The sequence below is a fragment of the Ictidomys tridecemlineatus genome, chromosome 8, assembly GCF_052094955.1.
Source record: "Ictidomys tridecemlineatus isolate mIctTri1 chromosome 8, mIctTri1.hap1, whole genome shotgun sequence".
NCBI classification, from domain to species: Eukaryota; Metazoa; Chordata; class Mammalia; order Rodentia; family Sciuridae; genus Ictidomys; species Ictidomys tridecemlineatus.
The window spans coordinates 41,738,634-41,754,938 of record NC_135484.1 but is presented as its reverse complement, the minus strand read 5'-3'; the positions used below and the strand labels follow the sequence as shown (position 1 = coordinate 41,754,938).

Here is a 16,305-nt window from a genome sequence, read left to right as displayed (position 1 = left end):
TTTATACACAAAAATTTCAGTCCCTATGGAACTTAAAATACTAGAGCTGGGAAAAAAAACTATGAACAAAATAAATAGAAAACCAAAACACAAAATGGATATAGCTAAAGCAGGGAAGTAAAAAAAGAAAAAAGAAGTTCCAACAAAGGAATAGTAGAAATGGATCACTGTGTGTCATTCTAAATAAAGTGATTAGGAAAGAATCCCCTAAAATGGTGACACCTCAGTGTATACCATAAGAAATGAGGGAGTAAGCCAGGGAGCTATTAGTGGGGGTGGGGGAGAATTCTCCAATCAGAACAAACCACTTTAACCAAGTCCTAATGTGGAATCATTTCTACCATGTTTGAAGAACATTAAGGGGCCAATGTTGCTGAAGTAAAATGAGAAAAAGAGAAGTATTAGGAGATAAGGTCAAAGCAATAATATGAGTCCAAATATCATAGGTGCCAGATCACACAGGTCATTGCATTGACTCTGGATTTTTGTATGGTGATCTAAAAACAGCCACTGAAGTCCAGTTTCATTCTATGAGAAACTGGGAGTATAAATTTGAAATGATTTATGTTTCAGTGGAATCTCTGTGCCTTCTATGTACAGAATAGACTAGAATTAGGAGCAGATGTTGGGAAAACATTTTAAAAAGCTATAACAATAATTTAGATAAGACAGTTGCTTAAAATAGGGGACTGTAATGATTTGTTGATTGAAAGGAGTAGCTATGTGATAGATTCTTACAGGGACACCCTATCAGTCCCACCTCTAGTGATCATACCCCTTGTGAACCCTTTTCCTTGAGTGATGTTTGAAGTATGTAAAGAAATGCAATACCATCTGTTTCAGGACTGATACCCACCCTGTATATGCTACCTGCCTATTGAGTCACCTAGTAGCTGATTTGGGTATCAGATCAACCATCACATATCACAGGGCTTGTGTTCAAGTATCCTTTACATAATAGCCTAACGCTACATTGTTCACCTCATTTCAACTCATCACATAGCATCACATCATCTCACATCCTATCAAGAATAGTTAATATAGTACAAAAAGATACTATAAGAGAGACTTATTCACATAACTCTTATTATAGCATATTGTCATAAACGTTCTAAATTATTTATTATGATTGTCAGTATTTACTATGCCTAATTTACAACTTAAATTTTATCACATATGTATATAAGTATGTATAGGAAAAAGTACTATATCTATGTATATGTATAAACAGATTTACACACACACACACACACACACACACACACACACGCATACATACATTTTAATACTATCAGTGGCTTTATGCATTCCCCAGGAATTTTGGTATGTATTTTCCATGGAAAAGAGAGAACTAGTATAAAAACTCCAGGGTTAACACCTAAGGAAGTAAAGGTAATGTTGCCATTTTGTTGATAAGGAGTAAACAAGAAGTGGGGTTGTATGTGTGTATGTGTATATATATATACACATACACACACACACATGCAAAAATGTATATGAAAATATTATATAGGATGGCCAGTAAAGCAATATGTCAAAAACTACATAAATTTACTTATAACACAACATGAAAAACCAATTACAGGGCCTGGAGTGGTGGCTCAGTGCTAGAGTGCTTGCCTAGCATGTGTGAGGCACTGAATTAAATTCTCAGCACCATATACGAATAAATAAAAAAACAAAGGTCCATTGACAACTAAAACATATTTTTTAAAAAAATCTAATTACAGCATTACTATGGAAAACAGAAATCCTGTTAGTAATAACAAAAATATAACAGATGATGAAAAAATATAAAAAGCACATGAGCTAAACAAAGAAAGCTACATATGTAACTGAAGTATACAAATATTTCAATAGACTCAGCTCTTACCTAAATTAGAATATTAAATATTGTAAATGTGCACTTTCCCCTGATTCATTCAGAATTTAACTTAATATACTCTGTAATAATTTCACCAAAACTAATATTGTATAGAGCCCAAAATATCTATACTAGTATCTCAAGAGAATTTATCTAAAAATTCATATTTTTATGCAATCTAATAGACATTTATCTCTATCAGGTGCTTACCATGTTCTAAATTTGGGAGAGGTACAGCATATTTAGTCTCACAATAGCTCTGTAAGGTATAGTTACTGTCAACATGTAACACATAAGGAAACATGGAGAGGTTAAGAATTTTGCTGTAGGAACTCTTACGTATTTATTGCCTTTAAGTAGCACCCCATCCTCAAGAGTACTACACTGTTTGGGTTTCTGGGAACCATAAGAATTATAATAGTGGGGTAGGATTGTCATATCCCTTAGCTTTGTATGAAAAAGGGAATAAACTAACAGCTACTGTATTTGACTACATTCTTATGTTTCTATGAATAAAACCTTATCTTGATAAAAGTAACCTAACAAGGCACAGACTAAGGTTTATGAGTGGAATAGACAGTCTACTGTAAACTTTCTCAGATTTATGCCTTCATGTTTTCCTAAAACTTTTATTTTTAATTTGTTGATTTCTCAATACAAATGTATTTTAAATTATTTTTATTTATCTTTTTCTTTAAAAGATCGAAAAATGATTCTTAGAACTTTTATCTCATTTACCAATAAATTTAGTTTTACCATGAATAATTGTTGACCTTCTTTGGAATGTAGCCAGGTTGTTTTATATGTAAAATAAGCATATGATTTTTTTATAACTTTAGGAAATTTGCACTGGGATAAAAAAAAATTAAATCTTACAATTTTAGACAATATGCCTTTATAGTTTTCTCAAACTTTAATCCAAGGCAATCTTTACTGTCCTACTATCTGAGAGATTATTGTGAAAATTTACTCTACTGATGATATTAACTATACCTGTGTGAGCAGGACATAGCTGGTACTCCAGATGTTTTAGTAAAGCATAGGTATGCCAGAGAGTGACTGACTCATAAAATTCAAGAGGCTTGCCATCTCAGTAAAGTTTCTCAAAACTAGTGGCCTGGAATGTTGATATATCACCTGTAAAATGCACCATAAATTGCTAAATTTTACATTATTTATCACCAAGAAAATGGCACAGTTCATGATTTTAGAACTCTTGAATTTTAGAAGCAACATCTACAATATTTAAGTGTACTGCTTGACACTAGTATAGCAATATGTAAAACAGTGGATGTGTAACCGATGTGACGCTGCAATCTGTATACGGGGTAAAAATGGAAGTTCATAACCCATTTGAATCAAAGTGTGAAATATGATTTGTCAAGAACTATGTAATGTTTTGAACAACCAACAATAAAAATTAAAAAAAGTAAGTGTACTGCTTATCAATCATATCAATTTTGAGTATGACCCAAAACAAAAATAAGATGTAAAATTCAGGCAGGCTCCAAATCAAGAAAGTCTATCATGTGGACCTTTAATTCAGCAGATTCTATACTGCTCAATGTTTCAGGAAAAAACTGGATATTACAAGAAGATTTTGGTGTGGTTTGGGAGGCAGAGGCAGGAAGATCAAAAGTTCTAAGCCAGCCTCAGTAACATCAAGGCCCTAAGCAACTCGGTGAGACCCTGTCTCTAAATAAAATACAAAATAGGGCTGGGAATGTGGCTCAGTGGTTGAGTGCCCCTGAGTTCAATCCCCAGGACAAAAAAAGAAGCAGCTTTTGGCAAGGTGGAACAAGAATCACACACAATCCTAATTAGAATAAGTTATACTCCATGTCTGTATAATGTCAAAATATACTCTACTATCATGTATATCTTTAAAAAAATGTTTTTAAAGAGAAAAAAAAGAATCACACACAAACCACTAGAATTTTAGAGTGAATTCATGATCCCTTTACTAAAAAATCTATTCATATTTTATTACCCTTAATAAAAAATAATTTCAAGCTCCTATCACCATGGCTACTTTGTTCATAATCCCAATTAGAACAAGCACAAGAGGAATTGAGGAAAGAGCCTACCCATCAAAAAAAGGAGATTATTTTGCCTCCTTTGCATAAGTAGGGAGCCCTTAAAAGAACATTTACACAATTAATTTTCAGAGGACCATCTTTTCCATCAATCTTCTTAAAACTAATTCTCCAATCTTTCTTATTCTGAACTCCTAACCACCCAGCCCTTCCATTAGTCATGGTCCATAAAACTACATAAATCATTTCCTAAAGTCTTATCTCCTTCCAAACAAAGTGAAAAAATAGATATGTATTTCAACTTTTCCTCTTTGAAAGCTATAAAGTTCTGACAGTTCAATTCTATCATGTGCTGATGTTGTCAGAGTACCATCTAAAAATGAGGCTTAATATTTGTTTTTCTTCCCTAGTTAGCTAGTTAGAAAAAACTTTCCATGAGCCATAGGTGTGTATTGTTAATGTCAGCCATATGTTCATACAATTTTCAATATACACACACTCTTAGGGCCAGTTCAAGTTTGTCTTACAAGTGCTGCTTTGCACAATTTAACTGCTTTGCACAAATTAGAAAATTTTATCACATACATTATCAGACTGGTTGCTAAATGTGCAAAGAAATTACCAATGAGCTGAACAATATGAATTCCCTCATCACAGATGAGGGATATTTATTAGTGAGTGCCCAGACTGCAACAAGTAGGGGCCAACACTGGACTCAAGATATAAGACATAACAGGAGGAACAACCAGCTACCTAGTGGCAGGCTGATGATATTAAACATCTTCTTACCCAAGACATAGACTTCACATCCTTGGCCACCCTGCTTCTCTATGAAACTCTATCTTACTACATGTGGACTTATAGATGCTTCACCAAGGTTCATGCCATCAATAAAACACTACTTCTGACCAAGAAACTAACTTAACAAAAGAAGTAAAGCACTGAGCAAATATCCACGGAGTTCACCACTCTTTTGTTGCACCCTATCTCCCCAAAGCAATTTATCTTGGTATTAGTGGAATGGCACGTTGCATACTCGTAATGGCATCACACAGGACACAACACCTTGCAGTGCTATTCTCTAAGATGCTCTAAAACAGAAACCAATAAATAATGTTATTGCTCTTATAATTGTAACGTATGGGTCTAAGAACTAAGGGGTAGAAGAGGAAATGAAGGCTTCCTTTGGTTTTCTAACCCATTAACTTATGGGTGTAAGAGGTGGGTGTTTTAAGATCTTATTATAAAGTGAAGTATTTTATTGGCCTGAACATTTAAACTTTTCCCTACCCTCTAAGGCTTCCTTATATCCTTATAACCAATAAGGAGAATAAAGTAAGTGTGTTGGCTGGAGGAACCGATCATGATTATCACTGAAAACAAGCCTATGGGGATATGAGGCAAAGGGGATAAAACTGATATCTAAGGGATCCCCTGTAGCACCCTCCATGGCTAGTGTTAAAAATTAAAGGAAGATTTATGCAACCCAATACAGACATGACCATTATGGCCTCCAGAACCACAAATATAAAGCTCTACATATAGAACTAAACTTAAATATATGTAAGATTTTTAAAATGCCCTAACCAGCTATTTGAAAAACAAACTAAAATAGAACAGCTGGTAGGGGAAGTTATAAATGCCATCTAAAGTCTCAAGTTTACTTGTAGAGATAAGAATTGCGTTTCATCAACCATATTTTCAATATTTCTCTGTTAAGTAAACATTTATATAGTAATCAATTTCCTTTTTCTTCCATCTCTGTTTCCCTTTTTATATAGGCTATTGATTTTGTAATTTGGACTACAGGTTATAGTGTATGATGATATGATTGCAAATGAACTAGCAAAGAAAGAAAATCACCAAACACTGATAGAAGAGGATAAGAACATTTTTGTTTGTAAGAGGGAAATTATACTGTAGTAGGTGAGAGTTATTGCCGTTTGGGACTTTAGTGCTCTGAGGTTTAAATGATTCAAAATACCTGAAGTGCTTAGAACAGTCCTGGCAATAGTAAGCACTTCTTCAAATACTAGACATTATTATATTTTTGTATAATAAGCTTGAGATTCATTGCTGTTAGACAAACAGGAAAACAAACTAAACAAGTGGAAAAATGATGTCTTATTAATTAATTCCAAGAAAAATAAATGGGTGAGGGAAAAATATATAATCACAATATATCTTTAAAATAGCAGTAAACAGCATTTAATCTTTTGTTGTTGTTGTTGTTGTTGTTAAATGCTGACTCACTCTTCATTCAAACCATAAAGTTTTGTTTAGGATTCCCATTTCAGATAAAGTCAACACTGTTTATAAGTACTATCTTCTCATCTACTGCTGCTGTTGATGCCTATGAGTGTAGTGTTCATGACTGTTAGGTAGATCATAGTTTATAACACATGGTGCACATCAATCCTAAGAGGCAATGAGTTAGTCATGATCAGAACACAGCTTCCCTAGGATCAGAATTCTCTCATGAAACATCTCTCTCCTACTGGTCCATGTCACCATGCAGAGCAGAAACTGTGAAGTCCCCCACATACACTTTCTCAGCAAACCAGTACATCTTGCGCCTTGTATTGAGAAAAAATAACTGCCTGCACAATGGTCAGTGTCTCATACAAAACACAAAGTGTATCCAAGTTAATCCTCCCTTTTAACATTAAAATTGTGTGATTTCTTCAAGAGTCAATTCTTCCTTCTTCACCAGAATTCAAATGGGGTCTTTCATGAATTTCTGCTCACTTCCAATACAACCAGATTATCTGTATTTAATTTTTGGAAAATCTTACAGATTTAATTGTTAAACCCTCAGCTTATCATTTCATCTACTTCACCCAACACAAACATTCTGATCCATTTTGGAGAAAGCTGTCATCTGTTCAGTATAGTCAAACATTCTCCCGGGTTCACCAACAACATAAGGTGCTTCAACCTATGTGTTTTGCACTTAATTTGGAACATGAGTTCTACCAATGCAGGTGTGATAAGTTGCTCCACAGTGTTTCCAAGTTTCAGAATTCCATTTTGGATCTGTGGAGCAGTTTTCTGGGGTCAATACTACTGCTTGGATCGCCTTGAACTCAGTCTCCAACTGTTGCAAGATGGAAATAACAAATGTGATTATCTTGCCAGTACATAACTGAGCTTGACCAATCATGTCATATCTTCCATTTCAAGGAATAATAGCCCTCTGATGAACAGAAGAAAGCATCTCAAAACTGTAAGCATACATGCCCCCAAGCAGAGACTCCTTTAAATTCATACCATCAAAATTGTCAACAAACTATTCCAGTTTCCCTTGATGACACCATCAGGGTACATTTCCTCTGGGCTGCCATTTTCTGTTATAATCTTCACAGCCATTAGAGGTGATCTAAAGAATCACTAAGCACTCTACTAAAAAAACACACTTAACCTATTTAGTACAGTAAACCTCTCAGCTGCACTTGGAGTCTTGATTCAGTATTTCTGAAAGATAAAACTCCAAACTTTGCTGAAGTAGGAGAATAGACACCCAGCAGAGCAGGGCAAGACTACATGGAATCTGAAGATACTCTTACATTTTACGATTAATTTAAACTAATCTTATTATGAAAGACCTACACTTTCAACTAATTCTCTATTTTCATCTCAGGCTCAGTGGTATCTTAATTACTAGTATTTCTAGATGTACTAAAACTCAAAAAAGTTACTTTGCATTGCCTCCACTGACAGCTCAGGTGTCAGCTTTCCTGGCCTGCTCTATCAATTACAACTTACCCACTGGTTTTGTAGCTCCCAAAATTATAATTTGGAAGCCTCAACCTACCTAAAAGATTTTCTCCCTCACATCCTTTCTTACTAAAAAGTGGTTCCATCAGTATAAGGGAGTAAACTAAGAAATGGAAAACTAGATTTCAGCTAACAGGATCTAACTCAAGAGAGGAAAAAAAGAATCCCCCAGTACAGAGTAGAAAAAAAGAGTGTGATAAAACAGATCACCTGGTGCACATTAGCTTCAGAGTTTGTTTCTACATACATATAAACAGGATATGGACTCTGCCATCAAGAATGTAAAAATCTTTTGGCCTAAAACAACTGAAAAGAATAACTATAAATCAACTACACATACATTTATGTATTAAGAAAGTACAATGCATGTGTTAGGCATTACATTCTTTGGAACCAGACTACATGGATGCAATGTCCCAGCTTACATGAATTATTACCTGTGTTATTTTATGTAAATAACTTAACTTCACTATGCCACAGATGATTCATTTATTAAAAAAGAAAAAGAAAATGGAGCCCAGCACCACTGTGCACACATGTAATCCAAGCAACTTAGATGCTGAGGAAGGAGAATCACCAAATTCAAGACAAGTCTCAACAACAGTCTCAAAAGGACTGGGAATATTGCTCAGTGGTAAAGTGCCCTGGCATTCAATCCCCAGTTCCCCTCCCCACCAAGATATGTGAAACCAATACAAGTACCTGGGACATAATGAACATTGTAAGTGTTACCCAATAACAGAGGTGAAAGTATAATTTTTTGAATATTCTGGAGATACACTATTATTAGATACATAGAAAATAAACTATGATAAAGTCATGCAATAATTAACTCAAGAAAGAAGTTTAAGGAAAAAGAACATATAGCCCTATTCTTTAATCCATCAATGAGTAATATTTATAGTCATAACATTATAAGCCTTCAATGGTGATTTAATCAAGATTATGATAAAACTGTAGAGAGAGAGAGCAGAAAACATCTAAATCCTAAGCTTCTAAGTCACAAAAGAGAAGAGATAAAGGTTTAAAGTTAAAAAATCAAGACAGTAACAAACATTTTATTTAAAAATCTAGAGATGAATAGCAAAAGAAACAAATGCAGTGAGTCAAGAGTTACAGCCTCTGAAGAGTGGACTTAGAAGTATGGAAGGATAGTTAGAGGATTCCTTTTCATTCTTAAGAACTTTCCCATACTATTTGACTTTTTAAACTATGTACATTTATTTCTTTAATAAAAATGTAAATTTAAAATAGTGTTTGGTAGACGTCATGAATTAACATCTTTTCTAGCTTCTCTGTCAAAAAAAAAAGCAACAAAAGCTCTTTACTGGAAGTGGAAAAGGAAAACTTAAACCACACAAAATCGGGACCCTTTATTCAGTTCTTCACTTTTACTCAACTAAATAAAAACAAATATATTTGTCTCCTAATCTCTAAATTATGATTTTAAAAAAGTTCTTTTCACCTTATTAAATTATATCTAATGTAATAAAATTGAACAGAGTTTAATTTTTTGTCATAAAGAAAAATATTTTGAGTAATGAAGTTATTTAAAAAAGAAAAAAACAATGCCAATGTAACATCCCATATGAGTTTATCTTGTTTACATTGGAAACCTGAAACAAAATTCCTCCTAGGTAAAGGACTGAGGTTAGCCACAGGAAATTGGACCTATCAAAGTGGAAATGTTCTCAAGAACAAATCAAAGTATACACCATCAGAACTTTATAACCAGGGTCAGTTCAGACCCCTTAGACTTGCAGGATTCTCATGTTAAGCATTAAAGACTTGTAGAGTGATTCTAATTGGGTACTACTAATAAACAGTAGGTTGTTGCATTATATGAATATAATATTCCATATATCAACCCTATGACCTTTTCTGATATAATAATACATGTATATTACAAAATATATCAGTTAAGGGCTTCTTACGCATGAGAAAAAATACATTCATTTCTATTCACAATCTAAATCTTTCTGTGTATATATCATCATAAATTCCATAAACTATTTCATTCTATAACCCAAAGATATTTCAAGCATGCAGTTTAACAAAACACTACATACAACTGTAACATGTTGATAATTACCAGGAAACATCAACATACCACTGAGTATGTACCAATAAGCAGAACTAGCATAACTTAGTTTATAGACAAGAGAAGAGCTCAAGAACAGATTGCTTCTGTTATCAATGTGGTCCGGATATGAAATAAGCCATGTGTGAGCCCTCTGTGAAGTTTCCATCAGTGCTGACATGAGGAATCCACTATGCCCTGAGATAGGCAGCACTGTATTTTCATACCATTATGCTACGAAATCAGAACTGATTTTCATGCCCATCTATCAACAAGAAAGATACAGATATTATTTTGCCTCAGATGCAAAGGAAATCTTTCAATCTAGTAAGGAAATGGGCATTTTACATTATTACAAAAAGCTGAAACTTGAAATGTCATACACTACATAATTTCTTTTTCCTAGACCAATACCCTCACTACTCTCACACACATCCACCCACACTCCATCTCCCTCACCCACACCCAACCTCCTTCTCTCTCTGTCCCTTGCACCACCTTTCCCTCTCTCCCACTCAAAATCCCTTCCTCCTCTTCTTCTTCCTTTCTTCTTTCCTCCCTCTCCCCACTCTATACACAACAACGCTTTTCCTTTCTCCCTCCCTTTTTCCTCTTTCTCTCCCCTTCCCCTTTGTTCCAATTCATTACTGGAAATAATAAGCAGTATCTCCTTAAAGGGAAATACTTATTTAAACAATGTGATTAAATCCTATGAAATTAGGAACTAACCTTTTCAATTGTTTTGGAATGTGTTTAGAGTAAGGTAAATCACCTATAAGTTTACAAATAACTCAAATTGAATCTCACCATAGGAATGATAATTCTCTTCTGTTAATTACTATAAATTCTGCATGTTGCTTTATAAATAGCCCTTCAGTAGATGAATGGAATAAAAAAATGTGGCATATATATACACAATGGAATATTACTCAACAATAAAAAAGAATAAAATCATGGCATTTGCAGGTAAATGGATGGTGTTGGAGAAGATAATGCTAAGTGAAGTTAGCCAATTCCAAAAAAACAAATGCCAAATGTTATCTTTGATATAAGGAAGGTGATTCATAGTGGGGTAGGAAGGGAAAGCATGGGAGGAATACACAAACTCTAGATAGGGCAGAGAGGTGGGAGGGGAAGGGAGGAGGCATGGGGTTAGCAATGATGGTGGAATATGATGGTTATCATAATCCAAAGTACATGTATGAAGAAGTGAATTGGTGTGGATATATATTGTATACAACTAGAGATATGAAAAATGTGCTGTATATGTGTAATATGAACTGTAATGCATTCTTCTGTCATTTATTTTAAAAAATCAATTAAAAATATATTACCATTTCATTAATGTGAGGAGGCAGGCACTTATCCAGAGTAACTGGAGTGGTTCTGTACAGTTTAATGTTTGCTATCTTCTCCAATTGAAGGAATTTCAAATATGTTCTTAGTTTATCTCAACCCTGCAGTCACAGTTTCCTTTTTTTTTCCTGCTCTTTTCATTTCAATTCAGTATATTCAGGGAAGAAATACATTTCATTTCTCTTTAACAATCTAAATCTTTCTGTATATATAATCATAAATTCTGTAAACTATAGTTTGCAAACTCTAATCAAATATAGTTTGTGTGCATTCACATTCATAGGTGTATATTATATATACCCGGCATACATGTGCACATATGTCTCACTTAACCAAACACAATTCATTCCTGTAATACATTTTCCTTCTGATCAACCCAAACTAGTAGAATAGCAAAGCTCAATTCCCCTCCTGTGATCAAAACAAAAAAAAGAGATAAGCATTACAGAAACACTAGCTGCACACACACTAGCCACACCCCCAAGTCCTTAGCTTAATGTTTTCAGTACACATATAATCACATCTGAAGAAGAGAGGAAAAAGAGTCAGTTTGCCACCAAAATCCTGTGTGAGCATTGAAGATGGAGCAGAGGCTATGGGGAACCCACTCATTTATTCTTGGCAACAAATTCAGATCAGAGTTCAGAAATATTCTTGCACCTCCTGGAATTGGGGATTAGATTGAGCTTTTGTAAATATGCATAGAGTATGGTTTGGGGTACCAATGAGTTTGATGAGTTTACATAGTATTCAGATCTGAATGTTCAATAAAACTTGCAAATATGCTCAAAGAAAAGCTTAAGGTAGATATACAGAGTTTTTAGTAAACAACAGATAATTAAAGCCACTATAGAAACAAAATGGAAACAACTGAAAAAGTTGCAGAAGTCATAAAGAAGATAGTAACTAACAAAGTGCTGACTTGGTAAAGATTTAATTTAATAAATATTTTCTGAATGAACATATGAATGAAAGAAATTTCAATAACATGGTAGAAGGTGAAATGTTACAGAGAACAGTCAAATAAAATGAGTAACAAAAAGGGGGTACACAGACACAAGATTTAAAATGTCCCTGTTCCTTGACTCAGTAAGTTCACTTATAAAAATTTGTTTTAAAGCAGTAATTATGTATAGTCAGCTATTTATATATGGATATGTGTAATAAAAACATTGAAAATAACCTAATTGTCTAAAGACAAAAAATTTGGATCCATCATTATACTGGCATGATATTCAATCCTTTCAAATTATAAACATGAAAGGATAATTTAAAATACTTAAGTATAAAAGCTTTTTTCAAAATAACAGTACCTGTTTTTCAAAAAGTACATTTATAGCTAAATGTCAAAAAAAGAGTAGGCATTAACTGGTTAATGGTTCAGTGGTTAAAAGGCTTATGAGCATGGTTTTCTACTTTTTGTTTTTAGCATTTTGTATTCTATATAAAAAAGAATTCCTTAACTAAATAAGAATTTTGAATTAATTATTGATGTCTTCAAGTAGTAATAGATCATTATTTTCTTCAAAGTAATAAAAAATAAAAATTAATACTGGATGTGTGTATACATGTGTGTATAACAATGTATATGTGTGTATAAAATCCAAAATGTGAATGAATTTCTAGCCTGATTATATTCTAATTTTTGATACAAAAAGATTGAAAAGGGTAACTTTAAAATTATTTCTTATTACTAACATTAATGATATTTAAGTCTAGCTACCAAATAGGATACTAAGACAAATAACTTGGTAAATCGCTGTAATGGAATTTTTTTTTAAATTTTTTTTATTAGTTGCTCATGACAATACAATGATTTGCAATGGAATATTAACCCTCAACTATATTTGCTATAAGTTAAAGTAACCAAACTATTTTTAATCTGAACTTATTTCAAAATCAGATATGAATACTTTAATTTTCTCTTAAAGTCATCTTAGAGGTCAGATTTTTACAAATAAGCTGGTCATGCGTTAAGCTATTATACTGAAAATAATATTTACTACTGATAGTTCAATGTAAAATATTAACAGCAAGTGATTAATTTCAAAGGTTATTGTAAGTATAGATTCCAGAGTTTTGATTTTAAGATAATTAACAATAAATTGACCACACTAGAGTTAAAATAAAATAAAGCAAAAAAAAAAAAAAGAAACAGGTTTTAGGAGAACTGTATTAGCAGTTTTTCACTAAATTTGAATGTATATTTAGTAACAATTACTATATAATATTTAAATTGTTAAAATAATAAATTCTAGGGGCTGGGGATATGGCTCAATGGTAGAACGCTTGCCTAGCATGTGTGAGGCACTGGGTTTGATCCTCAGCACCACATAAAAATAAATTAAATAAAGGTATTGTGCCCATTTCTGACTAAAAATATTAAAATATAGTAATAATGTATCTATAGTCTGTAACTAAAACTTAATTTATAGTTTTATATAATAAAAACTATTAATATTGAATAATACCATAATTCTTTCCCCACAAGATATGCAGTTTTGTATGTGGAAATAAAATGCCCTAGGAAAAGTTATCCTTTAAAACCTACAGGTGGCTAAAAACAAAAATCTTTAAACTGATAATGAAGCTTTAGGCAGGATCAAAATTTTCCAGGCATTATTTTAATTGATTGGAAGATTTAGCAAATAAATGTTAACCAAGTAATCAAAAAGTACTTGGCAATATGGTAAGCATGAAAGCAGAAGAAAACTATACTCCGTGGGGAGCTGAAGTTTAGTAAAAGAGGAGAAATAAGTCAAATATTAAATCTGCGAGAATAACCATAAAGGCAAGATCAAAATGTGCTAAAGTAATTCATAAAATTAACTTTGCCTTAAAAGATGGGCAGTATTTTTTTATACATAGAAAAAGAAGTGAATGCAGTATTCAAAGCATAGAAACCATGTACACAGGCAATAAAAAATGTTGTGCTTGAGGTAAATAAGGAATCTAACTTCCTTAGAATATCAGTTCAAGCTGAGGAAGGATGAAAACTAATGCATAAAGGAAAGGTAGAGATGTATTTCAAAAAGCCACACAAAGGTTCCTAGAATTGTCAATTACTCAAACTGGGAAAAGGGTAGCCAGGCTTTATAAAAATGTTTCTTTTCTGTGTTAATTATTTCATATTAATTGATAATCTAAATATATGATTCCTCTCTAGGCAATAAAGTTAATAAGAATGATCACATTTCATTTACTCATCATTAAATTCCCCCACATCTAGCACAGAACATAGCTCATAAGCATTCTGTAATTATTAGGGAAATAAAATAAAATAGGGAAGAGTAATTTAAAAATTATAAGTATTATTCGGCAGTAACCTATAAAAGATACTGCATATCTTAAGGTGCTACACTGAGAAACTCAGATTAGCTTAGATAGGAAAATATGGTCTCAGACTCATAAAGGCAGGTTAGGAAAAAGGCAAAAGAACAACCTCTTAATATGGACTGAATATGTGTCCCAAAGATTCATGAGCTAGAAGTCTGATCTCCAATGGGGTGCTGTTGAGGTGATAGAATAGATAACAGGTGCATCTTGGAGAAAGGTGATTAGGTCAGTGGAGGTGCCACTCTCAAAAGAGATTCACGTAGTTCCCTGTGGGTCCATCTCAGTTCCCACAAAACCCTAGTTTGTTCCCTTAAGATCCTGGCTATTATAAAAAGAGTGAGTCTGGCCTCCAAATACCCTGGTTTCCTGTCCTTCCATGTGATTGCTCTCTTCTGCACATGACAGGTTCCCTTTCCATTTTTTTCACCATGCTGTCATGCAGCCAGTGGACTTTTACCAGGTTCCTGGCACCATAGTAGGAGTTTAGACTCTCCAGTCATCAGAATCATAAGCCAATTAAACCTCTTTCCTTTTTAAGTTACCCAGCCTCAGGTATTTTGTTGTATCAACAAAAAATAGATGAGGGATAAACAGAGACAAGGAAAGGAGGACAACAAGCATTAATGTCCTCATCTTTCATAGCAGAGATTCAATGAATACTATTTAAAGTTAAATATAATGCTCAAACCTCTTGAACAATGTTCAAGCCTCTTGAAATGTTTTACCTAATATTTTTTTCTTAATCTTCAAAGAATCTCTGGGAAAATAACAACTCCTGGAGTGAAAATTTAAAAAAAAAAAAAAAGGTTTTTTTCAAATTCAGAAATTCTTTCAGACTCATAAGGGTTTCTTTTTTCTTTTCTATAAAATTCAGTTAGAATTTAAAGTGCCAACTATATTATGATTCCATTTCTATAAAAGAATTTAGTTCTATCCTTCTATTTGTATATGTATAAAAAGATGTCTAGAATAATTTTCTTCAATGTTAATAATGACACTTTGGGAATTAGAATGAATTTCACTTAATTTATCATGCTTAAGTTCCTGTATTGGTTAATTTCTTTAAAATAAAGATAAATTACTGTTTGAAAAACAAAGAGAAAATTAAGATGACTTTCAGATTTAAGCAACTGAAGAGATGAATGGGCCACTTAAGGAGATAGAAATGAAAGATTAGTTTTGCTAGTTTTTGTGGAAAGAGGTTTGACAGATCCAAGAATTCAATTTTAGACATGTTAAGTCTGTGATGACCAAGAAATGAATGAATAGAGATGACAAGAGGCAGTTTTTTATGTGACATGGTGGCTCAGAAGAGAAGTTTGGGTCGGGAATATAAATTGAGGCATCTGCCAACATAGGTAGACATATTTAAAGATAAAGGTGAAAAGAATTAGAAGCAAAGTACAGAGAAGAAATGTCCCTGGGCCCAGAACTAATTCCTGAGGATTTTATCATTCAGATGTTGCTTAGAGAATGAGAAGAGAAATTGCAGCCATAGGAGTATGCAGCATCGAAAAAACAAAGAGAAGATAATTTTTCATACAGAAAAATATGGTCTATTATACTAAATGCTACTGATAGTTTTCATAAAATGAGAATTTGAAAAGAAGAATGCATTAGAGTCATTAATATGGAAATTATAAGTGACCTTGATGTGAGCAGAATGAACAACTCTGTAAGAGTTATAAACTCAAAGCCAAATCAAAGTGGAGAAAACAGAGGTGAGCTAGTGAGGACAATTTGTATAGATAAGTGATAATCAGAGAAATAAGACAGTGGTTATAGGAAGAAATGAAGTCAAGGGCAGTTTCCTTGCATGTGTTTTGTGTTTTCTTTCATTTTAAGATGAAATATGT

General features: G+C 33.1%; 1 protein-coding gene and 1 pseudogene across 7 annotated transcripts in view; both read right to left on the bottom strand.

The window, feature by feature from the left end:
* Positions 1–16,305, bottom strand: part of Tbc1d32 (TBC1 domain family member 32) — a 191,059-nt gene that overhangs the window by 80,701 nt on the left and 94,053 nt on the right. The gene's annotated exons all lie outside the window — the stretch shown is intronic.
* LOC101954850 (eukaryotic initiation factor 4A-II pseudogene) lies at positions 6,235–8,397 on the bottom strand (annotated as a pseudogene).